The sequence below is a fragment of the Chinchilla lanigera genome, unplaced genomic scaffold (assembly GCF_000276665.1).
Source record: "Chinchilla lanigera isolate Chin_1 unplaced genomic scaffold, ChiLan1.0 scaffold00052, whole genome shotgun sequence".
In the NCBI taxonomy this organism is placed as follows: Eukaryota; Metazoa; Chordata; class Mammalia; order Rodentia; family Chinchillidae; genus Chinchilla; species Chinchilla lanigera.
In genome coordinates this window covers 11,611,974-11,623,595 of record NW_004955453.1, presented here as the reverse complement: position 1 = coordinate 11,623,595, position 11,622 = coordinate 11,611,974, and the positions used below count along the sequence as shown (strand labels likewise).

The 11,622-nt window shown below is 38.1% G+C and overlaps 1 long non-coding RNA gene across 1 annotated transcript in view; it reads right to left on the bottom strand.

Moving 5' to 3' along the window:
- Positions 1-404: 404 nt before the first annotated feature.
- The window catches only part of LOC106149774, a 43,487-nt gene continuing 32,269 nt past the window's right edge, over positions 405-11,622 (bottom strand). Inside the window, exon 3 of the long non-coding RNA XR_001236144.1 lies at positions 405-479. This is a non-coding gene — a long non-coding RNA (uncharacterized LOC106149774). The remainder of the gene's footprint in view (positions 480-11,622) is intronic.

Sequence of the window (11,622 nt, the reverse complement as noted above, 5' to 3'; positions counted from 1 at the left end):
CCATTAGTGGCATAGCAATACAGGCAAACTCCTCCCAGAAAAGTTACCCACGAGGGAGGGGGAGTAGTGTTAACATAAGGGGAGACGCTAAGTGAGGGACATTTAGCGATTTTTGACTTTTGGTGAGTCACTCCTTTATGCATTTGAACCATCTGTCTAACCAAAGTCTAGAAAGTTCATTATTAAAAAACAATTTCATTCTTCCCAGTGGATTTTCTCCTTTAAGAAACTAACCTGATGGTTTAAAATCAATCATTGCAGCTGTTTTAGGCTTTTCTTTTCTTAAGCATGTCTTTTTAGTTTCTGTTGTAAATTTTTATTTTGCTCTAGGTAGAAACTGTTTTACCCCCTCTCCCCACAACCACTGTCATTGACTAACAATTACCAATTTTGATCATTTCTGTCCATTTCTTTACAAGGGTTTCAGGGAGTTCTATTTCTTTCTCTTCTGCACCGCACTTTCCTGTGCCTCTATCAGTCTGAAATAGAAAACAAGACAATGATTCAAGAATGATTGTGTTGTCCCTCAGATCTTTGAGTAGCTTTCCCCACATTCTCCAGCATTATCGACATACTATTCTTGTTAAATCCTACATTCTTCTTTTTCAGAAGGACTGCGGTTCTTTGAGCTTTAATTATGGTGTCTTACATTCTTCAGTTGCTTTCATGCTCATGAATTTTATACTTCCTCTTATTGTACCTTATTCACCAGAAATTCCTTAATTCCCCAAAATTTACTTTCTTGAAATCTGATACCTTTGTATAGCTGCATTGTTTGAACGTACATTTTATTATTCTCAGTGAGAGTCATCTGGACACGAAAACCCTTTTGCTTGCCTGTCTGCTATCGTCAAGTAATAATTTTTTTTCAGCTTCCTTTCACCCCAGCACAAAAAGTTTTACATATATATATACATATATATATACATATAATTATCCCTGTCCACCAATTGAAATTCTAAGGGTAATCAAAGCTTTAGCATATCATTAAGCATAATTTTTTATTTATAATCAAAATGCTGTGGTAATCCTCATCTTCCAGTTAATCCCTCAATTAATATCTTTCTGAGAATCATCAGGTCAGAACCACCTAGCACAGGGCCAACCTTTATTTTCAACAATCAGCAATCTATTTCTTATTAGGACACATGTAGTCTAGAAAATAGCAAATATGTCTATGATCCTACCATCAAAATCAATGGAAAAGCATCACGAAGAAGGCTAGTAGGACACCAGACAATTGGAAATAAATCCATATTAAATTTACAAGGATCTACCTTTTCAAAACAGCAAGTTACAAATACAGAATCTGAACATGGAAGATTGAAGGTTAAAACCACTTCCTGGTATAAACTTAGTCTTTGGAATTCTTTTGGCTCAAATGTAGGGTTATTATCGTAAAAGTCGTCATGTGCTGCAACCCTGTACAGACATCAAAGTGAAGGATCAACAAAGAAGACCATTCTCAGACACAAGAAAGGAGATCCTGATGGGAGCTGAGCAAATAACATGAATTCTGGTTGGTTTAAGTAGAAAGAGAACTAGTAATTGAGAAAAAGGGTTTAACCAAAAGGATTTGGGTCCATTTGATTAAAAGTATTTTTTAAAGACTCACATAAGCATCCCTGAATATTAGACCTTCTGAGGTTTATCCATCACTAGTCATTTTCCAATTAACTGTACATCCTAATACCCCCTATCTGAATTCAATGGCTTCGGTGACTGATAATTTTGCTTCTTTTCAGAACAGCTATTTAACACTGAAGCTTTAGGACTGTGATTACTATCATGCCATGGGTTTGAGTTTGCAGTCCTACAGGGACCGTTTATTTCTCCTAGCTCATAATTTCATCATCAGGTAACTCAGGTAACTTCTCTATCAAGTAAATTTGAGTATGACCCTGTCCATCCGCTGGCTAGATTTTCCTCCAGCACTGATAATTCACTCTCAAAATAGCCCAGTTTATCTCCCTCCTTAATGAAAGTTACAAACCCATGTGTAAAATAATTAATAACAGCTGCATTTTCGCCACTATGCATAAAGTATTACATACACTATTTAATAACAAAAATGAGAAAATACAAAAGATACAATATGGGGGCTGGGGATTTAGCTCAGCGGCACAGCGCCTGGCAAGCACAAGGTTGTGAGTTCAATTCCTGATACCGGAATAAAAACAAACAAACAAAAAAATACAGTATGGATATTTCTTATGAAATAATGTTCAGTCAAACACAGAATGAAGTATATTCCATTTAACAAGGAGAAAATGTATTCATTACAAAAGTCAATAACTTATTTTTAAATATATAGTCCAGAGTAAAGGAAAATAAAAGACATGACCACCAAATTCACAAACTCACCCTAGACGGGGTCTCCCATGAAAGGGAAACCTTCCCTTGGCATGGAAAATAGACTATAAAGAGTTATTAGGTTACATAGTAAAAAATTCGATTATGAATAATAGATTGCATCATATCAAGGTACATTTATGAAATGCATAGCTGTACTATGATTTTATAAAGGAATATCACTATTTGTTAGGAAATACACACTATAATATTTATCAGTGAAGTGCCATGGTGTATGTAACTTGTTCTAAAATGGTTCAAAATAATTATTTATACACAGGAAAAGAGAACAAACAAATGATAAAACAGAGGGAACAAAATAATAAAAATTGGTACATCTGGGTGCTATTTTCAAATTCATAATTTTAATGACATAAGGTGAATCAAAATACACCAGACACAATAAACAATACACTGAACACAATACATTATTATTCCACTTATATAAAATTCAAAACCAAGTGAAGCTATTCTTACAGCACACATAACTAGGTGGTAAACCTACAAAGAAAAGCAAGGAACAGAAATGCCATAATAGGTATGTGGGCTGCATAATCTCATAATAGGATATTATAGTAAGATGGTGGTTGTCTGTTGTAGGAGGAAGGAGATTACACAAGGGAGGGCTGCTGGAGTGTGGAGAGTGCTAGCAGCATTCTATTTTGCACCCTGGATAAAGATCACACGGGTATTTGTTTTACAAGTATTAATCTGAACTTTTGCATGATTTCTCTTATATGAAAAACCCAAAGTATAAATAAATCAAAGAAAAAATAAAAGATTATAGGAAACAATGACGTAGATCTTTCCCAAATGGAAAGGCTACCAAAAGATAGAGGGTGGAAGTGGAGATAAGAGAATGCAAAAGGGGTTAAGATGTGTTGTGTACAGGTACCAATGGTCCATGATGAATATAATCATCGCACACTGCACACATGTATTATTAAATACAAAAATTTTAAAAAGAATAGAAAAGAAAGGGAGATGAAAGGAGGAAACAAAGGAAGAAATGGCTAAGAAGACAGGAAGAAGGAAAAGAAAGAGGAAGGCAAGAAGGAAAGATATCAAGGTGCAATTGATACCTACCTATGTATTCTTACTGCTCTTACTGAAGAGTGTTCTGTCCTTCTCTAGGCATCTTTGTCAAAACTAAGAAAACTCTCTTATCCTATCTTCTCTTATCCTATCTTATCCAGAAGCCCACTACTGTTCACAGCTGTCTGACTCATGCAAGCTGTTCCCTAACAGTTATTACTAGAGATGGTCCCATTAGTTACAGAAACAGGGAACAGATAGGAGTGATATGACTAGAGATCGGCCGTACACCTTGAGGAAGTCCAAAGAAAAATGTGCTCAATGATACCAAAAGGCTAAGATGAGAAACTAGCAACAACCAAAGGCAGCACTTGTACACCTTAACACTTCAGATCCTCTCTTTGCCTGTGGCCTATGGTTTGACATGTGCTTGAGGAATGTTGTGTGGCTGTAGGATGTGGTCAAAATATCCAGGAAGCTGTGTGCCATTTCCCCAGCATAACTCTGCCTTACTCTCCCACATCTGCAGGCTCTGATTAAGTGGTACCCCTCGGTACCTTGGGTGAAGGATTCTCTTGCCTGCCTCCATTTCACACATGGTCTCCCCAACTCTGCCTGCCTATGACTGTACATAGTAGAAGCCTTTGTTGAAGGTTGACTTCTTGGAGAAGCCTCCCTCCACTGCCCAAACTAAATCAGGACTCCTTGTAATATTCTCTCAATACCTTTGGTCTCATTCCTTCATTGCATGTAATAGTTTGTGCATTTAGTTTCCTATCTGTCTGCAGTTCCTGAGTGCAGTGTAATGCTTACATGACACAGTAGTTTTCCCATGTCCCTGCACTTGTCTGAGACATAGCACTCTTGGATTTGTTGATTCCTGGATGAAGAAATGGATGACACTATTTGTGAATTGGCTGTCAGTTTCTACCTTCTTTCTCAACAACTATCAAAATAATGAAAAAGGTCATTAAATGATATCATTACAAACTCTAATAATCATAGTGGATTTCCAATGGCATTGGCCAATTCAGATGAGATCATGTTTGGAAAAGTATTTTATACAAAAATGTCAATTACCTTTAGCTGATTATTTGGAGTTCCAATGGGTGACAGATTCATTTTCCTTCTCTCTTAATGCCTATCATGGACATAAACACCTACTGGGCACCCAATTAATCTTTAGTAAATGAATAAAAATTAATTTTTTGAAGTAACTGCATTTGTAAAGAGTATTTAATACATCTACAAACAAAAAAGGAAACTATATAAGGCAATGAATTAAAGAAAATATCTAAATATATAGCTGCTTAATTATTTTCCCTTAAAGGCTCTACAAAACTCATATCTTCAGCTCTTAAATGGTATGGAGGTGGGTGGTACTGGGACCTTCATACGAAGCCACATCCCCAGCCGTTTTTATCAAGACAGGGTCTCCAAATTGTTAAGTTGCCCATATTGGGCTCCAATTTACAATCCTTCTGCCTTAGCTGCTCAAGAGTCCTGGGATTACAGGCCTATACCACCATTTTTTGCTTTAATTGCTATATTTAAAGGAAATAGGGAGGATATAAGATATTGGGTCTAAAGTTAAGAGACCTAGCTCTTAACTGATAACTAAGTTAACTTTCACCCACCTTTTAAGCCTCAATTGATTGGTCTCTTGTGTCTATTATTTAGCTGTTGGAAAGGTTTTATTGTGACATTAATAACTTCTTTTAAGAGTTGTTAAAATATGAGATCCGCATATTTTCATCAAGTCTTACTTTTTAACAAAGATTAAAAATCAAAATTATCTCTTCAATGTCTAGATGAAAGGTAGATTTTTGTCCACAGAAAGTTTGGGCTCACTGCTCTTCAATATTTAGAAATAAAAAATCCCATAGAAAGACTTATCTTGACTCTGTAGGATTTACAGAATTTGTCACTGGGGGAAAACTGATAAAGGACAGTTAAAGCCAGGTATTTGCTCTGTTACACTGATGCACGTAAAATAAAGGGGTAGAACTGAAGGTAACAACATACAGAAGCAACTGGGTTATTTCTGAAGACTGCTGTCTGCCTCGCTCTGCATACAGAACTAATTGACGAAAACAGTTCAAACAAATCAAGCGAGGACTTATATTTTAATTTGTGCAAATGCACATAGAAACCATGAAATTAATCTGTTCTGCATTGGGTGGTACCCAAATCCCCAAAATTTTAAACAATATATGGGCAACATTTCTTTAAAATCATACAAACACAACGAACAGTTGGATGGCAGGTGTTCTGCTTACTGACTCGTCCTGGAATTATTTCCTGCCTTCACTGTAAAACAGTAATCATGGACACTTCTTAATACACAACCCTCCCCTTTGTGGGGGAAGGCAACAGATTTGTTCTGGTCCTAAAAATATCCCTACATGCAGTCAAGTCAAAGGGCAGAGGCCCCGTTAATGTGACACCTCATTCTTATTGGACCACTGTCCTCAGTTTCCTTGAAGCCCACAAATCAGTCCTCCTAGAAACCAACCCTTTTTCCACTGGAATGGTCCTCTTAGATACCTCTTAATAAAATCTTGAAAAACAGTTTACAAAAGTCTTCCCTGAATGTTTGGTCTTATACTTTTGTGTTTCCAATGTGCAGCACTGAGGTTTAGCTAATGAGATGTGATTCTGAATCCAAAATGAAAACAAAAAGGTTTCACCCCCCAAAAAAATATGATGGATCTACAATTGTCTTCTATTGTGTCCATGGATTTTGGACCTTTCTTTCACCTATATAGTTGCCCCTCCTGTGCTAAACCTCAAAACACAGGGAGGCACATCCCACCACCACCTTTAAGGAACTGAGCACCAGAAGATCTATAGCTAGAAAGCCTTGGCCCGAATGTTGTCTGTGTAACAAGCCTAGTCCTTGAACAGATATTCCTCTAATACCACTTACTTGCAAAGCACTGAGCTAGACCTGAAGCTTAAGGAACAGGTACCCGTGTATACACCTGTATATATGTACATAGTTCCTGAACACTGCTGCCCCACCAACCTGTTTTGAGAAGTAAAAGATATGTTATCTGATTTGAATCATTTGGGGGATGTTAGTAAATTCAGTGTAAAAGATCAAAAATGTAGAATAAAAAGATCACACTTCAAGAATAAAAATGATAGCTTCCTAAACGATTTTGAAATGCAGTCGCCCCTAATTAAAGCACATCTAGGGACTCCAAAGAGGCAGGTGTATTATTAATCACCTAAGCTACGTCCATGTAAGGACACTTCCCCTGATTCTCTCCAGACAACACAGGGGCAGCAATTCTGTCTCCCAACTGCAATATTTTAAAAGTGGCTCCTGGGGGTGTAGTACCTTTTTAGAAGCAGTGTTTCCAATGGCCAAATATTCAGGTTAACACCCTGGAGGGACAGTTCCAGTTCCAACCCTGAAATTCTGTGCCACCATGGACTTTGTTAGTTCTCTCAGTGTCTCAGTTTCCAATGGATAAATTAACAAAACAACAACCTTAACAACCTTACAAAAACCATTGTAAACATAATCATAAACTTTGTTAGCAAGGTGTCTTCTTATACCAGTTGAGGCATCTTTGGATTTCAGTCATATTTTTAAAATGGTAAATACATCATCCATTTATTAGCTAATAATAACAATAATATTATTAAGCTTCTAAAATGTTAAACAGTGAACTAGGTGCTTGTAAAACACCTTAATAATATTAAGGTTTAAATATGTTAAACAGTAAATTAGTTGCTTTAAAATACAATTATCATGACAGTATGCAACATTACACACCCTTTAGCTACTAAGGAACCTGAGATTCAAAGATATCAGGTGACTTTCCCAAGATCATACAATTCATCATTTTGTAGACTGAATTCAAGCCTGGAGCTATAGCATTCAAACTACAGAGTTATTTATAAGTGTTATTAAATGCTTCCAAGAAAACTATAATTTATAAATCACTTTCATAAAAGTTTTGAAAGATAAAATTACTGGGTTGTAGCTATATAAACCTAATGATTAAAATTAATAAAGTCAGTAGTGCATTTGCTATGTGCAGCTAGCTAAGCCCATATAGTCAATATTTATAAGGTATAAAAAATTTTAAAAATCTGACTCAGCTTATCAAAAATGTCAATTATTTCAGGCAACTTAGACAATTCCATTAAAACAGTCAAATTGTCTATGTCTTTGTTTAAAATTTTGCAAATCAAAAGCACAATTTAATTTTTCATTTCATCTCCATCTGGACCCGGGTATGGAATGGATTCACAACGTGTCAGATCTTCTATATTCTCCAAGGTAGTGTTGTAATGGAGGAGGTAGGGGAGGGGAGAAGGTCCAACAACTGTTTTCAGCATTCCAAAGACTCTAACACATCGAATATATCTTCCAGATAAGGTAGACCTGGCTAACTAAATAATCACATATCTACGTTTTTGACCAGAATGACTTCACTTTGATGCAATAGTAACGATTATTCTGATAAAAAAAAAAGACTAGCAGTTTCATGTGTATTTGCTTAGTAGAAATGTTTTTTAAAGCCATAACGATTACTTAATGCCCTAAAGGCATATTAACAAGGTATTTATGCTTATTCCAGTACTGCTATTGTGATGCAAAAAAGAGGAAGAAAAGAAACTAGGAGTTTATGGACAAAGGAATGACTAAATTCAATGCACTGTATTACTGCAGAAGAATATTACACAGCTATAATAGGACAGGATAGACACACTTCAAGATATAGAAAACATGATCAGATCCCGGGACAATATATATTTCACAGAGAGATGTTCTGAAATGAGAATAGCCAAAAGGAGAAATAGGAAGAAGAGAGGTACTTTTACTTTTTACTCTATACTTTTATGTGGTTTAAATTTGAGCAATGATTAGTCACTGTTTTTACAATTTTTACAATGTCTTACTGGCAAAGTTGTTTGCCAAACTTTCCCAAACATGGATTCCACTTGGAATCAGAAAGAAAAGAGATCCACAGAGGTAACCTTGGGGTGGACATGCCTGTCTAATGTGCACACAGATCACACACATCCTCTCTACCTGGCAGTGATCATCAGTTCCTGAAGTATTTATAAAGAGAGTTCTGTTTCTCATTGCCAGAAATCTGCACCGTGTGATGACTTTTTTCTGCAATCTTGAAAATACTGCAAGCTGGTAGCTAGGCAGTGTAAACAGCTCAGAGGACCAACATGAAGACCCTTCAGAACCCTGGCACCTTCCTGAGACTTGGAAATGGTCCTACACCTAATTGGAAACAGGCATGCCTCAGAGGGAAGCTGCTGTGAAAATCTAGCCTGCAAGGAACCCACCACTGCCACCATTCCCCTGACAGGAAATGCGGACGAGGCCTGCTGCATCAGCCTTGCGGGGAGCAGCTTGCTGTCTGCTCAGCTCCTCTCTAGTGGAAGAGCCCAGCCCTTACTGTGAACAAACAAGCCCAGAAGCTATGGTGGGATGCATGCCAGGAGTATCCAGAAAGTTCTACTAAATATTGACAGGCTCCCCCTAAAAGGGGATACCTGGCCTTCACTGACCTTGTAAAAAACATTTCTTGGGTGATTCCTCTTCTCTCCCGTCTTATACTCAGGTTAGTCTTTCATTCCAAGTACAAGATGTGATCAAAACATACAGTGAATGTTTCAGAAATTTATTACAGCCAAAGACATATTGCCATTCACTCCCTCAAAACACTCCTCTTCACTTCAATTACACTCATCACATCATTCCTGACACTTTCTGAAGCACTCTTGGAACTCCTCATTTGTGTCTTATTTGATCTCCCATGGCTGCCTCAATGTCCTTCCTAGATTCAAGATGTTTACCTTTCATAGTGTCTTGGTTACTTTTCTCTCATTGCTGAGACAAAATGCCCTATGCCCAAAATTAAGGAAGGAAAGGTTTATTTATCTTACAGTATATAAAGGGTTCAGTCCATAATCAGCTGGCTCAAAGGCAGGATGTCATGGCACAAGGGCAAGACTTCATGGTACCAGAAGACAGTAGAAGCAACAAGAGCAAAATGGGGGAAGCAAGCCTCTTTACCTCCCTTACATTGTACGCTGGTTATCTGCCCACACAATCTCCATGCTGTCCTCTTGCACAGGCTCAGGATGTTTACAAAGTGAGGACCCTAGACCACTGCTGAGTTAAACTTCTAAATTTCTGAAGTTAACACTACGTATCAATCATTACACATGGTCAGTTTGACCTTCGAGAGTAGCCAGAAGTTTCATAATGCCAGACCTGGTGAATAAGGTGGATGAGGACATATTGTAAGATTTTTATGAGCCTGTCTTTCCATTAGATGGTGCTCAGCAACAGCATTCACTGAATTTTTTTGTCACATCTCATAAAGACATTCACAAAAGAATATTTCCAGAACTATTCCAGGAAGTGGCAAGAATGATGGGAAGAGCATGTTTGAAAAAAAGGGGGAGTATTTTGAGGGGAAAAATGGCAATGTGTCTTTAACTGTCATAATTTTAATATAAACATTCACTGTGTATTTTGACCACCTTTTGTTTCTTTGGAATGGCACAACCAGGTACATATTTTGTGCTCTTTCAGCCTAAGTCTTCCAGGAATTGGACAGATGTGAGTCTCTGCCAGTGTGAAGGTACTGGACTGGAGAAGCAGACTCTGTCTAATATGGGATATGAAGAATATGAGAAAGGAGGAAAAGACATAAACAAGGAGAATTTGAAGCAAAACCTCCTGACAGTACCACTGTGACCCACTCTCCTGACTCAGGGTGAGGAGCCTTGTGCCTCTGCTTTTGAGCTCTGACAGCAGGGGAATGATGAAACCAAAAGAGGTGCCTTTTGGAGAGGTGAGCGCATGGCAGTTAGAGTATCTGAACACACCAACATCCACATGAGCCTGTGTGGCAAGGGCAGGTAGAAAAAGCCATTCAGTGGAGTTCTTCCAAGTGAAAGGAAGAAAGGACAAATAGTGATAAAGGAGCATATGCATCTTAAAAGCCCATGGTTTCTTACCTGTTGTCCACTAGCAGTGCCTTTTCGGCATCTTAAACTCTAGACACAGTAAAAGGGCCTTTTGGGAGCTTTGAACACAGGAGAAATGCCTGTTCCTAGTAGCCTTTGCTTGTTCTTTACAAAGAGTTGAGATCGTGACCAACAGGTTGCCCATCCACACAGAGAGGTGGTTCAGCAGCTAGGTCCCACCTTGTACTGCGGGGTCACCATAGAAGCATCCATCCACAGTGATGCTATCCTCCCTGCCACTGGCACCCTGAGCTCCAAGGTTCAGTATCATGTTGTGCTCATTCGTTGTGGTGCCAGAAGCACCTGTTCCCCATGGAGAGCCACGCATTTCCTGTTACTTTTTACTCCCAGAAAATCAGACATGATCCCTGTGTTAATCGGCCTGCCATCACTGTTACAAAATGCCTGAGAAAAACAACTTAAAAAGAGGACTGATTTATTTAGGCTCACAGTTTTAGGCCATGTTTGGCTGGCTGGTTGGATTCATCCATTTAGGAGGTCAGAGTCCTCATCATTCAACCATCTCTTACAGGTTTCACTTCTGAATATTGCTATATTGCAGACCAAGTCTTCAACAGATGAGCTCTGAGGTGACATTTAAGATCCAAACCATAACAGTGAACCCAAAGCCTGCTCCTACACAAAGCCTGGAGCCCATACCTGCTTGCTCTGGCTTTGTGTTACCAATTCCCCCAAGCAAGCTGCCCATGCACACCTACCACTCTAAAAGTTCAACCTGAAAACTCACACATCATGCATGCTGAACAAAGTTAATACACGTGATCTCATGTCAAATCCAGGAGTTCAGTTCTACCATCTACAGATTGTTTGTTACCTAACTTTTGCCCCAGAAGGTAAATATGGCTTCAGCAGAGTTTGATCTGGACACTTTCACATCCTTGACACCTAGAGATGGGCTGCCCTCAACTGTAACCAGCACACAGCTGTCCTGAGTACCTGGGAGCAGAATCTTTTCCTTGGGGTCTGCTGTAATCTTTAGTGATGTAAAATTGTTGAAATTAGATTTTTTTTCCAAGAAGAAAAAGAAGATATCTTGTAGTCAACCTTTAATTGATTATTTGTGGAAATCACAATCTCTTTAACAGATCAGGTTGAATCAAGTATTATTTAGACTGATTTTACTAATTTTTCTTTATGGTTTTAATCTGGCTACTAGAAAATTTTAAATTACCTATGTGACTTGCCCTCTTTTTTTGT